The sequence below is a fragment of the Triturus cristatus genome, chromosome 6 (genome assembly GCF_964204655.1).
Source record: "Triturus cristatus chromosome 6, aTriCri1.1, whole genome shotgun sequence".
Classification (NCBI taxonomy): domain Eukaryota; kingdom Metazoa; phylum Chordata; class Amphibia; order Caudata; family Salamandridae; genus Triturus; species Triturus cristatus.
The window spans coordinates 1,646,155,539-1,646,171,431 of record NC_140589.1 but is presented as its reverse complement, the minus strand read 5'-3'; positions in this window follow the sequence as shown (position 1 = coordinate 1,646,171,431).

Below are 15,893 nucleotides of genomic sequence, written 5' to 3'. Positions count from 1 at the left end.
TTATTTCTACTTTTACTGTGTTTTTGTTACTTTTATAAAGTTCTTTCTATCTTCTTCCCCCTAACTTTTTTTTCCCCTTCTAACTTTCCTTTTCCGCCTCCCACCCACCCCAGAGCCATGGCCAAGGGCACAGCAAGTCCCAGTGGCAAGGGCAAGGGACCTGCAGGAGCACAGAAGGCCCGCCTGTCTTGCGGCAGAATGCGTCCTGCAGGGGTGCAGGCCCGGCAACTATTTGGGGAGGAGGAGGTGGCCGCCCTTGTTTTTTTCATCCAGCGCCACCTCCCCTTGACCGTGGCAGCAGGCGGCTGGCCCGGCTCCGGCTACGCTACTCAGGAGCGGCACCGTCGGTGGGCGAAGGTGCGCTGGGCCGTGTTCCGGTGCTCTGGGGTCCGGCGCACTCACAATCAACTAGCCCACCGGTGGTCCGACATCCTGGACCGGGAGCAGGACCTGTTGGACCTGCTAGGTGTCGAGGTCGTCGGGCTTGGTGAGTAACTTATTGTGTATATTAAATTTCATGAACAACAAGATTACTGCTGCGTGCCAAGCGTTGCTGGTAAATTAAGTTCCAAAAAGCAAAATGTTCTTTGATTTAAGGACCCAGGTGCTCGGTGGTACTCTTACTTGTTTGCAACTTAGTTTGCGCTAGCTTGTGCTGATGCTGATTATATAAGAGTTTATTTTACAGAACTGAAGTTAGGTAATGCGATTTGTTAGAGAGACTCTAGTCCTTCCATTGTCCTACTGTGAAATAGTGGTGGATGGATGTTGGATACTAGGTTTAGTTTGTTAGTATTAGTTAATAATTGTTTTATGCGGTCTGCGTGACGCCTCCTCTGTCACTGAGTGCTGCTTACCCCAGTCCTCCGTCGAACCTTTTGTACTTTGTTTAGTGAGTGGTAGGCTTAGCATGGTCAGTCAGTAGCAGAACTAGATCAGAATCATGCAACCAACCCACAATTTGTTGTATCTTCTATGTATGCACTAATGTATGCATGTGTCCTCCATCTCATCTATGCATTTGATGGCTGAAAAAAAATGGAAAATCAGACTTAGTGAACAATTGGCCCCTCTGGAATAGGTGGTGTAGGTCAGGTGGTACTTACTAGGCTTTGTTAGTATTTGTAATCAGAAGGATTATGGAACACTGGTGTTTTCATAAATAAGTAAACGATCCGTGAATGCAGGAAGAAGCCAGTAGTTGATCCATCTGATTAGATAGTTCAATTTTATTGCAATAGTTGTTTCCTAAAATCTTGTTTGACTTATTTTTCAAAATGATTTATTATTATTTCTTTCACAGCACTCCTTAATGTTTGTCTCTTTCTTTATTATATTTTACATGATCATCAGCACCACCCAGGGGCAAGAAGACGGGGTCGGAGTCGGCGGGGGACCCACAGGAGGACCGCTCCTCTACCGAGGCTCCTGCTGCTGGCCCCAGTAAGTTCTCCAGTGGTTATATTGACATTTACATTTCCCTAACTTTTACTGCATCTTTTTTTTCCGAACTATAAATTATGGTTCCACTTTCTAATTCTATTTTTACAAAAGCTTACTTCTTTGACCTTGACTATCTGTTTCCAAATTCTGTTTATCCCTGCCTCTAACTAAGTTGCTTCTAACTGCCTCTGCTATGACTCTCTGTACTACTACTACTATTACTATTATATTACTCTGTCTGTAGCGAAGCTTGCACAGCTGCCCACTCTTTATAGAAGGTTTTCTTTGGAATAATAAAACTCTGATTGACCAATAGCTCTAGCCACTGTGTCCTCCTGTCCTTTGGGTTGTCCTCTTCAAGTCTTCTCAATGTTGAGGTTTTGACAATTACCACAAACAAAATGGCCAACCAGATATTTGACTAGTATTTTTGATCGAATAGTACATGATACTACTATTGTCTAGTGATTCTGCAGAGCCACATACAGAACTATGCACAACAAAATAGGATGTTGCTGATGGGAGGTTGGACCTTACTGATCACACCTCAGTCCGAAGAACCCAGGATCCCCTGACCGACTAGCTATAGTGTCTCACATTAGGGTCCCACTCCCGAACCCCCCCACAAAGAAGATACAAAATGTTGATGATGACTGAGACAGACAACCCAGAACATAATAATACCATTTTGTACACTCACTTATGTAAGTCCACCCCACCACACCAAATACCACAGAGTCTATGTGTAAGTTCAAAAGGTTTATTTGAAACAAGTATCAAATTCTGTACATCGTTAATATGAAATTAATTTTACTACAGCCATAGTCAATAAGCCAGCAAAAAGCCTAACATTAAAACAGTAAACATTTACAAGTGCATGACAACAAGAACAAGAGCCAAGATCTTTAGAATTCTGGAAGACCCCTCACCGTAGAACGTAGAAATGCTGGTTACATAATCTTGCATCATAATATGTTCTGTAAATCTCTGGTTTGTAGAAGGGAATCATCCGCCTATTATATGAGAAAAATGCTGTGAGTTAGCCGTTAGATAGGATACTGGTGAATGGAAGCATTTTGCAGTCATGGCAAAAATTGTAACATGTATGTGATGGCTAAGCAATATGAACTAAACAAACTCAATAAGTGTTTTTTTTCCCGACCTCGTCACTTGTACGCAAGTCAAGTGGCCTCAAAGGCATCTACTCTACTGCACATCTCACTAAGCTTGCAGGTATAATTAAATATGCGCCAAAAGAGTAGTAGTCGACAGGATGAATCTAAAAGGGTTACACATGGCTCAGGCTAACTTTCAAAAGAGTAGAGTAGGACTAGATGACCCTAGGAAGTGGAACCATATCACCACTAGTGTCTGTCTACTGACTGTACATACTGTCTAGTGCTGATGTATGTTGTATTAACTTTTTTTTCAATGTTCCAAGTGAACAACACTTAAAATAGGGGGAGGTTTCCAGGCATCTAAAAATTTGTGATGTTTTTTTATAGGCACACTACCATCCACCAGTGCCGTCGGGGCCAGCGATGCGGCCATTCCGGAGGGGGCAGGCAAAGTGGCGGCACCTGCAGACGAGACAGGGGGAGATGCAGCAGCAGTGGCCGGCGGCGGTAAGTTATATTCATTAATTCTTGACATTACTACTAGATGGAAGTGTGTTCACTATTTCACTGTACTGTGCGACTTATTATTATACAACGGTTGAAGAAGACACCCTTTACTTAGCATTAGCAGCGTGATTAGAGTAACCAATAGCCTCTTCGATTTGACTCCAAAATCAGCTGTGTGAAGGTTTCATGGAGAAGACAAACTCAGATCAGATGACCTTGATGGATGTGTTGAACAAAGAGGGAAAGAACTAAGGGTGGAAGGACGGGCGAGATAAATAAAATGACTGACTGGCAGAGAAGGATATGTTGTTGGAAGCATGCATAGGTGGCTGATAGTAATCAGATCAGATGCAAGGGTTGTTGAAGGATGGGTGGAAGGTGAAAGAATGCCTGCCTGGGTGGGCGACAAAGTATGGGTGGATAGTGCTAGATAGCAAAAATCAGCGTTGTTTGGTTCAAATTCAAACTCAAAGCCAAGGCAAGCAAGGAAGGAGCGGAAGCATGGGTGGTTGTTGGTGAAACCAACTAAGTATGAGAGATATACAAAAGAAGGATAAACGTTTACTTGAATGGATGTATTCCTGGATGTACTATAGACAGAATAGGATTGGAAAGTGTCACTGGAGATTCTTACTTTGAAGAAAATGTAAAAGAAACTGCGCGACAGTTGCAAAGCCTAGGGGAATATAGGTAGTATTATCAGAATACAGTACACTTGCAGTAGTTTGCAAGCACGTCATATATATTTATATATATATATACATTATCAAGCGGAAGCCCCTTCCTCCCACTCTGGGGACCACTCCCTGCCTATTATTATTAATGTATTTTCGAATTGTGGCAGCCAGCCTGCAAAGGGTGGCCTATCTGTTGTTTATGGTTATTGGTTACACAGTCAATGAAAGCAAAGTACCCTCTGTAGTAGCGGTTGGTGGTGGGAGTGTTTGCGGGTGGTGATATGGGGAGGGGACGGGTGGGTGACACTGGCGAGTAAACTGTGTATTACGGCCAAATACAGGTAATCAACATAAATATAAATAACATTATTTTCAATGTGCACGCTGCACCGCCGAATGCGATGCAGTGCGTGCAACAATTCTTTTTTTTTTTATGTATTGTTTAATTACCTGTGATTGTCCTTAATCCATAGTTTACTATCCCCACCCTGCACCTTCCCACGTCACCGACTCACCGCCCGGCAGCACTCCCACCACTGACCGCTACTGGCCTGATGTCGTATCGTATTAGCATCTATAATATGAATTTAAGCAATGATCATTGGATCAGATAAATAATCAGCCTTTTTGTAGTACCCATGGCAGGGTGTAAGTGAAATTGTGCATGCCATTTGCCCCCATGTAACAGAGTATGGCCAGTGCCAACGGCCGTAAAGCATCATACAAAAATATGAGCTTCCCCACCTGCAGACAGTAGTAGTAAATAAAACTAACGTGAGTCTGCATCATGTGGCTCATATCTGTTTCTCTTGGGTGCAAGCTTAGCTGACTGAGCTGGCATGCCGGCATCAACAAGGTTATGTAATTGGGCTAAACTACAGATAACAACAACACGACTGGTGTACCGGAGTACATAGTACGATTATATTTATAATGTCGGAAACTCCCACAAATGTTAGAGTCCAAGGAAGTAGGAGTAGAGATACTTACCACCAAATAACAAATGTTATGAACTGTGCTTGCTAGTGATACTGTGACACTATGTGTTGAATAATTTCAGTGTTATGAGTATTGGCTACAACATGTTCTTTTTCTTACTTGATTCTAGATACTCCTTCCACACCAACAAAACCATCTCGAAAGGAGTTGGCCGCTAGGGCCCGGCGCCGGAAACTGGAGGCCATCTGTGAACATTATCGCCGGCTGGTGGCTCAGGCAGAGGAGGAGGAGGAGGTGGGTGCAGCTGCAGCCTCCTCCAATGCCCCGGGCCCCAGTCAGGCCCTGCCTCCACTTTCACGGTGCTGTGGTCCGGCGCTGTGGTCCGGCAGCCGGCCACCGGCGCCCATCTATTTCAAGCACTGCTGCCCCCCACCCTGCATGTAACTGCAGGGCATTTTGCCGCCAGCTGCTCCGCCGGGTGGCCCACTTGGAGGAGAACCTGGAGGAGCGGGTAAAGATCCTGGTGGATAAACACCTCAAGGCCCGCCGATGATAGAGGACCTCGTAATTTGCCCCTTTTTTAATTCCTTTTGTTGGTGGGTGGGTTTGTGGGCGTTGGGGATTTTTCTGGACATTTGGGACTCACAACTTTCGTTTTGGACATTGGTTGGGGTTAGGGAGGGGGGTGGGTTAGGTCAGAGTGGGATAGTTTATTTTTGTTAGGGGTATTAAATATATACTATTATTTACTTATACGATGTTAATGTTTTGTGGTGGGTTACAGTTTTCTGAATTCAATCTAAGTTACATGGTTGTTTACTTTGTTTCCGTGCTGCTGCATGCCCACAGCCAGTGTTTGATTTAAAAGATTTGCCGATTTTGTTACACACAAACCGATATATGCAGTAGCCCTCACTGAGTTATTTTAATTGTCATAATAGTACTGTCAGTCTCTCCTCCTAGTTCATACCTCCCACAAAACTTATCTTACCTGCAATTGATGATGAAGTTCGGCACACTGATGGCTGCATGGTTGGTTTCCCAAATTAACGGACAAGATGCCATTATTGTGGTGGTAGTAGTAGACACTGGCAATAGCATTTGAAAAAAGAAAGAGAAAGTCACTTGACTGAGAGACTGTGGGAGGAGTAGTAGAACAGAACACAAAGTAAACTACAGCATTGGTGGGCTAGCAGAAGAAGATCCTTGCACAGCCTCAGTTGAAATTCAATTAGTGTTGCTTTCACCACATCTGCCCCAGAAAGCGTGTGATCAATTGGTGTACATAATGTAGTCATCACATCACACCTCAATATAAATCACACAGCCCGGGGGAAGAGGGTTAGGGATTGATGAATGGATGGGAAGTGGGGTTTTGGGAAAGAAAAACAGACAGTATGCATGGACACAACAAAAGTAAAACACAATCTTGTAAGACGACCATGATCCATTATCAAAGAAATCAAAGTATAAAGTGATAAAAAGCAAATGCATGCATGCTGAGGAAGAGAACTTGATGGTAATGATAATGAGTTGTACTTACTATACCTATTACCCAATGAGACAGTACAGTCAGGGAAGAAATTGAAATTTGCCTTGCCTGTCTGCCGCCCTCAGAGCTCAGACCGAACGCAATTACATGCTGTACCGGGCTTACTTTTATTTTTCAAGCAAGCAAAGGAAATAAAAAAATAGTTGTAGGGATCAATTACCAAACAAACCACAAGATACAGTCGTAATGATTGAAGAGAAAAAAGCAATCAAATAAATTTAAAGACGAATGTTGAATGATACTAAAGTTACTGTATTATCCTAGTCCAAATGTGGAGTTGCATCATTATCGTCATTCCTCTTGGTCCTCCCTTCCATGGACACTCCGCACATCAATCTTGGGTACCACTGCCTGCCTGATGCGGATTGGTAAGGTAAGTGTGAGTCGTTTCTCCCACTATAGCACAGGTTAAAGGCCGGCCTGTAAGTGTAGATGGAAAAACAAACGGGGTATTACTGCATTTAAAACAATAAACTCAATTACAGTGGAGTGCAAGACGAGAAGACAACACTCTGGAGAGAACACTTTCAGACTGAGGCAGCTTGGATAGGATACATAAATGTCTACTCTACAGCATTAAGGTACAACAACAACGGGACAGTACTCAGGAGCCAGCACAGCCACAGAACAGGAGAACCGCGGCACAGGCCAGGCACCCTACCCCTTACTTACATTTTGAGCGAGCCAGAGAAACGTCATATGCACTGCAGCAACTGAGCATTTTCCAAATGAAGTGACTAAATCAATGCGCCACAGTCCCTCATACCACTACACTGTACTCCAGTCCACACCACTACACGGACATCTAGCCTAGGTCTGTGCTGTGGTTCTTGTTCAAACTGTTTACCTTTTAAGTCAGCCCATGAAACGCAGTTATTCCATCAATTTTCTCCGATCCAACTGACTGTGTGCAAAGATAGTATGCTCAGCAGCATCATGATGATGACCGTGTGGTACGTCTTCTCCAACACCAACTCAGTCTGTAGTGACTGATTAAGTTTAGAATATATTCCATATTACTAAATTGCAACGGATATTGGCCGGCACCTGCAATGGTAGGAGTACAATGTGGCTATTATTAAACCACAAGGAAACATTAACTGTCACCACACCAGAGTCACTTTTACTTTGTCTATAAACTAGTATAGTTCTACTTCATGCACAATTATTCGTAGTCAGCCAGCATCCAATACAAAGCATGCCACCATCATTCACAATAATCACTCATTACCTGTCTTGGTGTTCTCTTTGGCTGTCTGATCTGATGCCTGCCTAGCCTTCTGCCAGTCAGTGATGAGTTTCTTTCGGCTTGGAAACAAAATGGAATATAGCTGGAGTCACGTTTCACTTCTTATGGAGGGACTGTTAGAGGCAAAATGTATTGTACTATTCTCCATCTCCATCCAATGTCTGGCTTGCTTGAAATGTACTTAGGGAGTGTAAGGAAGATGGAGCAGGATCCTGAGGAGTGGAGTGGACAGTTATGCACAGACGTGCAACTCCAATAGGGAAATAAAAAGAGGAGACTGTTGATGGATTTTTTGGGATAAGATTTTGAACCAGAAAAACAGATACACCAGTCACACACAAATAAAGGAAGGGAGAACAATTTGAAAGCCTAGTTGTCAGGGAAGAGGAGCTCGTCCTCAAACTCCGGTGGTTCAGACAGAAGTACGTCTAACAACCCACTACTTATGTCATCGAAGTAGCTCTCCTCTTCCTGCTGTGATTCACGTATTTTGTACTCCGGTGGTATAAAGTGTTGATTCATTTTGATCATGGTTAACCTCTCAACGCTTTTGGGCGAGAGACTGGTCCTTTTGACAGTAACAATGGCACCAGCAGCACTGAAAACACGCTCTGAAGAGACACTTGCAACAGGGCAAGTCACATACTTTATCGCCAGCCTGCTGAGCACTGGCCATTGGCTTCTTTTCCCATACCAATACACCAATGGGCTTTGCTCCATGAAGACCTCTGTTGTGTTATCTAGATAGGCCTGAACCGTCCGCTCAATGTTCAGGGGTGTTCAGATTTCCTGGGCCTCTTTTGCCTTTGCATCAGTCATGGACATACAATACCCTTTCCGTAGAAACCAATCACCTGCCTTTTTTTTTTAATGTGCCTGATGATCCTGTTGGTGCTGTTGATGTTATTGCTGGCAGTGTTGTTGACTGCTGGGAGGCAAACGCACTGCTCTTGGCCTCTGAAGTAGAACTTGGCTCTGGGTACCCTGCAGTACTTTTTATGCCCTGGGGGACCAGGCCTCTAATTAAGATCCTTTCGTTTTCAAACTCAGTGGCTTCCTCAGCTATCAAAGTTTTGTACTGGGCAACATTCACTTCTGAAAAAGGAATTACTTCATTACTGCGCAGCAATAATTTTTAACGTGGATCCAAAATTGAGGCAGTAATGTAATGTGGATGTGACACAATGTTATTTTGAATCCTTGTATTGTGAGATAAGCGAGCGGATAAGGTGTCTGCCAAATGATATGCGTCTACTTTGTCATCCAGACCTGCATACATTTCTGACACCTCCTTCAGCTCTTGCTCTAGCATGCACAACAATGGGATAGCTTGGCCCATAGTACAGTCCTCCCTGCTCACTTCACGCGTGAAGACCTCAAAAGGAAGTAGCATCTCTGTCAGGCATTTGACGAGGTCCCATTGGGCCATCTCAACTCTCATGCCTTTCACAGTAGGATCCCTGACCTTTTCATGACATAAGCATTAAGTGGTATGTACTGCTCAAACAGACGCTCAAGCATGTAATACGTTGAGTTCCAACGTGTTGGCACCTCCTGGATGAGTGCTTTGACTGGCATTTTATGCTCACGTTGAATGACCCTCAGCTGCTTCCGGGCTTTAAAAGAATGGTTGAAATGTGTGCATATTCTTCTGCAGGTGGTCAGTAAGCTGCTGACTTTGCTTTCATTTTTCAGAAAGTGTTGAACAACAATGTTAATGCAGTGTGCCAAACATGGCACCCTGAAATAGCCACCATCTTTCATGGCCCTAACTACATTACTGCCATTGTCCGTGGCAACAAAACCAATGGTAAGCCCTCTTGGTCGCAGCCACTCAAACACCTTGCTGTTAAACTCATCCAAAATGTTTGCAGCAGTATGAGATTTCTCCATAGCAAACATGGGTACAGTTGCATGTTTGCGAGTGTCTTTAAAAATCACAGCGGTGTCAACAACACCGTCAGATATCTTATCTTTAACACCCGCAAAAGAGACCCAGTGTGCAGTGATGCACATGTAATCAGTGGCTTGGCAACTGGTCCACATGTCTGTTGTCAGGTGTATACTCTGAACAGCACTCTTTTTTAAGGCTTTTCCAAGCAATTCCAGCACGTCGTGATGTAGTGCTGGAACAGCAAATCTTGCGAAATGGTAGCGGCTGGGAACTTTCCATTTTGGGCAGATGGTGGTCACAAACTCAAGAAAACCCACCCCTTCAACAAAAGAAAAAGGGAGAAGGTCCAGTGCTAACATTTTTGCCAGCTTTGCATTGTACAAACGTGCTATTGGGTGGTTGTGTTCGTACTGCCCCTCCGGCCTGCTAAACATGCTAAGAATGGTAATGTAAAATGTAATGTGAATTGATACTTATATAGCGCACTACTCACCCGCAAGGGTCTCAAGGCGCTTGTACGAATACCGCTGTGGAACCCATCCTGGCTTTCCCTGTGAGGCGTCCACTCCTGGGCACCCCCAAGGTGGAGGCCAGGCATCCTTAGCGTTGTGGGGGCCGTTGTGGAGATTAAGCAAGCTATTGCCCAGAGTTGCAGAGTGGGACTCCATGATTGGAATGGCACCGAGGCGAGAATTATCAGATCCGTGGAATTTTTGAGCCCAAGACCCGCCGAGGCGGGGAATTGAACCCTGGTCCCGGGCTAGACCTCTGCATCAGGGTCTGCCGCTCTAATCATTGAGCCACACTTCTCCACAATGGTAGGCTGCATGGTATTCCTTCCTGTGGTCAACGTCGCACTTTTTGGGCCAGCAGTACTCCTTGGTGTCTCAGGCTGACTCTTACTCTTGTGCCAATGAGATGTGGCTGAGGATGTGGGCGTTACCACTGCAGTGCTGGGGACAGGGCTACTGTGTGTACCACTACCACAGAGAATGTCTCCCTCTTCTTCCTGTTCCACCGGGAGCGGACTTTCTACTCGTTTATGCCCAACAGCAATGGTTCCAGTTTTGAAGCGACTAAGGTGCTCCTCCCACTGGATTGCGTGGTGTTTTTTCAGATGGGTCATTTGGCCTCCAGTACCATAGTTTGTTTCCAAGCTTACCACGACTAACAGAGGTATGACAAACGGAGCATATAGCAATGTTCTCCTCCTTTCCGCTAACCGTAAAGAAGTCCCACACTGGGGAGCTTAACTTTTGTCTCCTGCTGGAGGTGCCACTCTCACTTCCAATGCCGGATGAACTGGAGGGTGTGTGTTGAATTTGACTCTGTGCAGGACCACTACCTACTTCTGCTGAGGTGGTGCTTGTGCTGGATGTAGGACGCTGCCGGCCCTTTGCTAATGTAAATATGGAAGCTGGAGGTCGTGTTGGTGTTACCTGTGTTGGAGGTATGCATGCTACATCCCTCGCAGCCATTTTGGATAGTGTAAAAATGTTGGTCTCCATCTCCTCAGGCCCGGGAGTGATGTTTGTGATGACTGGCTCATCATCATCATCATCGTCCTGCTCTTCTACATCAACATCCATAAGTGTAAGGCTTTCTGGAACCTTCCTTTTCCCATGCCTGCTCTTGTGATGTGTTTCCCTCTCAGACTCAGTTTGTGGCTTCCAAGTGGCATCTAGATCATCAGAAGGGGGCTTGGTGAAGAACTTGATGTACTAACCCTCCTTTTCCTTGCTGGGGATTTGGATGCCAATGGAACTTCTAAAGGAGTGGCTTCCTCTTCTTCCTCTGCATGAGGCTCAATTTCCTGAACTGCCCCTACTTCGGGAGGAACAACAGCTACTATTGCGGGCGGTGGCTGCGGCTGTTGACCACTTATCTGCTGTGTTGATGATGTTCCCTCCTGCGTTGATTGTGTACTACTTTGAGATAGCAATAAGTTTAGTTCAGGCTCAGCATCACTGCTTTCCACCATAAGGCTGGCTACCTCTTCCACACTCATCTGCTTGGGCCTGGGTTGGTGGGTTGGGCCCACTGATGTGGAGGTGCTGCCCCCAGCTTGGCCCGCGACACCGCTGCTGCAGGCGTCATTTTTGGTGTACCAAAAAAGGTTTGGGGAGGCACACCAGACTTAAGTAACACTTCCTTCTTCTTCTGTTCCTTCTTCTCCATTGCAACTTTCTTGGTACCGGAGGACCTGCTACCTGCTTTCTTTGGGGGCATCTTCAACAGATGTCAAAACAGCACTCAGTAGCACAAGTTGCAGAGATGCCTGGTCAGGTCACTCACACGTCACGTTGTGTACAGCAGCAGGACGTCGGTCTGGCACCACAACAGTGGATGATGATGACACACCTCCTCTGTCTTTTGTGCACCTAAAAGCAAAAAAGCCAGAAGAACATCAGTCAAAAGATCCATAATATAATATATAACTTATTAGTGTCTGGTGGGTGGTCATCACAATTATTAAACTAGGCCACAAGCTTGGAGGCCTATGCAAAAAGCACAATGCCTGCCTTCCTAAAATGGCGGCCACACACATGCACAGGCCACCCACCACAAATAACCAAAAAGTGATTACAAAGGACAGGAACAGGAAATTTTAGTGTCTGTGGAACTTACTTCCTCTCATAAAAATATTTTGAAAAAAATAAAAGCTTCTCCGTGCTCCAAACCTACAGCTCAATGCCAAACTGAGGAGTTTTTTTTAGCAGAAATGCACAAACAAGCGTTTTCGAGAAGGATCTATGTTGCTCGCGAGATATTGTTTGCCAGATTGCAAAAGCTGCGTGTTCGGGATCGCAAACTGTACAAAAAGGCTTTATCGCGTGCGCGAACACGCATATTGCGAGCGTGAAAATGACGAAAACTGTAAGTCTGCGTTGTCGCGCTGTGCAGTGTTACCAAAAGTACGCGAGCTGAATCCCTAGGCTTACATACTGGCTAAAAAGCCCTATTTATTTAACACACACCCAAAAAATGTTATTCCACCCCAAAAAACACCTTTTGCAATAAAATCCAAAGCCATCCATGGTGTAAAAGAAAATCAACAGACAACACAAACTGTAAATTTAAATAACACACCAAAGATTTGAGGCTGACTACCTCTGGGCCTACTGGCAGACTAGGCCACAAGCTTGGAACAGAATGGCAAAAGCAAGCACACTGCTTGGATGGCTCCACAAAATGGCCACCACACACCCACAACAACAAGAAATGGAAGACATTCAATGTACGCCTATGGCAAAAGCACAATGCCTGCCTTCCTAAAATGGCCGCCACACACATGCACAGGCCACCCACCACAAATAACCAAAAAGTGATTACAAAGGACAGGAACAGGAAGGTTTAGTGTCTGTGGAACTTACTTCCTCTCATAAAAATATTTTGAAAAAAATAAAAGCTTCTCCGTGCTCCAAACCTACAGCTCAATGACAACCTGAGGAGTTTTTTTAGCAGAAATGCACAAACAAGCGTTTTCTAGAAGGATCTATGTTGCTTGCGAGATATTGTTTGCCAGATTGCAAAAGCTGCGTGTTCGGGATCCCGAACTGTACAAAAAGGCTTTATCGCGTGCGCGAACACGCATATTGCGAGCGCGAAGATGACGAAAACTGTAAGTCCGCGTTGTCGCGCTGTGCAGAGTTACGAAAATTACGCGAGCTGAATCCCTAGGCTTACATACTGGCTAAAAAGCCCTATTTATTTAACACACACCCAAAAAATGCTATTCCACCCCAAAAAACACCTTTTGCAATAAAATCCAAAGCCATCCATGGTGTAACAGAAAATCAATAGACAACACAAACTGTAAATTTAAATAACGCACCAAAGATTTGAGGCTGACTACCTCTGGGCCTACTGGCAGACTAGGCCACAAGCTTGGAACAGAATGGCAAAAGCAAGCACACTGCTTGGATGGCTCCACAAAATGGCCGCCACACACCCACAACAACAAGAAATGGAAGACAGTCAATGTACGCCTATGGCAAAAGCACAATGCCTGCCTTCCTAAAATGGCCGCCACACACATGCACAGGCCACCCACCACAAATAACCAAAAAGTGATTACAAAGGACAGGAACAGGAAGTTTTAGTGTCTGTGGAACTTACTTCCTCTCATAAAAATATTTTGAAAAAAATAAAAGCTTCTCCGTGCTCCAAACCTACAGCTCAATGACAACCTGAGGAGTTTTTTTAGCAGAAATGCACAAACAAGCGTTTTCGAGAAGGATCTATGTTGCTCGCGAGATATTGTTTGCCAGATTGCAAAAGCTGCGTGTTCGGGATCGCGAACTGTACAAAAAGGCTTTCTCGCGTGCGCGAACACGCATATTGCGAGCGCGAAGATGACGCAAACTGTAAGTCCGCGTTGTCGCGCTGTGCAGAGTTACGAAAAGTACGCGAGCTGAATCCCTAGGCTTACATACTGGCTAAAAAGCCCTATTTATTTAACACACACCCAAAAAATGCTATTCCACCCCAAAAAACACATTTTGCAATAAAATCCAAAGCCATCCATGGTGTAACAGAAAATCAATAGACAACACAAACTGTAAATTTAAATAACGCACCAAAGATTTGAGGCTGACTACCTCTGGGCCTACTGGCAGACTAGGCCACAAGCTTGGAACAGAATGGCAAAAGCAAGCACACTGCTTGGATGGCTCCACAAAATGGCCACCACACACCCACAACAAGAAGAAATGGAAGACAGTCAATGTACGCCTATGGCAAAAGCACAATGCCTGCCTTCCTAAAATGGCCGCCACACACATGCACAGGCCACCCACCACAAATAACCAAAAAGTGATTACAAAGGAGAGGAACAGGAAGTTTTAGTGTCTGTGGAACTTACTTCCTCTCATAAAAATATTTTGAAAAAAATAAAAGCTTCTCCGTGCTCCAAACCTACAGCTCAATGACAACCTGAGGAGTTTTTTTAGCAGAAATGCACAAACAAGCGTTTTCGAGAAGGATCTATGTTGCTCGCGAGATATTGTTTGCCAGATTGCAAAAGCTGCGTGTTCGGGATCGCGAACTGTACAAAAAGGCTTTCTCGCGTGCGCGAACACGCATATTGCGAGCGCGAAGATGACGCAAACTGTAAGTCCGCGTTGTCGCGCTGTGCAGAGTTACGAAAAGTACGCGAGCTGAATCCCTAGGCTTACACACTGGCTAAAAAGCCCTATTTATTTAACACACACCCAAAAACATGCTATTCCACCCCAAAAAACACCTTTTGCAATAAAATTTAAAGCCATCCATGGTGTAACAGAAAATCAACAGACAACACAAACTGTAAATTTAAATAACGCACCAAAGATTTGAGGCTGACTACCTCTGGGCCTACTGGCAGACTAGGCCACAAGCTTGGAACAGAATGGCAAAAGCAAGCACACTGCTTGGATGGCTCCACAAAATGGCCGCCACACACCCACAACAACAAGAAATGGAAGACAGTCAATGTACGCCTATGGCAAAAGCACAATGCCTGCCTTCCTAAAATGGCCGCCACACACATGCACAGGCCACCCACCACAAATAACCAAAAAGTGATTACAAAGGACAGGAACAGGAAGTTTTAGTGTCTGTGGAACTTACTTCCTCTCATAAAAATATTTTGAAAAAAATAAAAGCTTCTCCAGGCTCCAAACCTACAGCTCAATGACAACCTGAGGAGTTTTTTTAGCAGAAATGCACAAACAAGCGTTTTCGAGAAGGATCTATGTTGCTCGCGAGATATTGTTTGCCAGATTGCAAAAGCTGCGTGTTCGGGATCGCGAACTGTACAAAAAGGCTTTCTCGCGTGCGCGAACACGCATATTGCGAGCGCGAAGATGACGCAAACTGTAAGTCCGCGTTGTCGCGCTGTGCAGAGTTACGAAAAGTACGCGAGCTGAATCCCTAGGCTTACATACTGGCTAAAAAGCCCTATTTATTTAACACACACCCAAAAAATGCTATTCCACCCCAAAAAACACATTTTGCAATAAAATCCAAAGCCATCCATGGTGTAACAGAAAATCAATAGACAACACAAACTGTAAATTTAAATAACGCACCAAAGATTTGAGGCTGACTACCTCTCGGCCTACTGGCAGACTAGGCCACAAGCTTGGAACAGAATGGCAAAAGCAAGCACACTGCTTGGATGGCTCCACAAAATGGCCACCACACACCCACAACAACAAGAAATGGAAGACAGTCAATGTACGCCTATGGCAAAAGCACAATGCCTGCCTTCCTAAAATGGCCGCCACACACATGCACAGGCCACCCACCACAAATAACCAAAAAGTGATTACAAAGGACAGGAACAGGAAGTTTTAGTGTCTGTGGAACTTACTTCCTCTCATAAAAATATTTTGAAAAAAATAAAAGCTTCTCCGTGCTCCAAACCTACAGCTCAATGACAACCTGAGGAGTTTTTTTAGCAGAAATGCACAAACAAGCGTTTTCGAGAAGGATCTATGTTGCTCGCGAGATATTGTTTGCCAGATTGCAA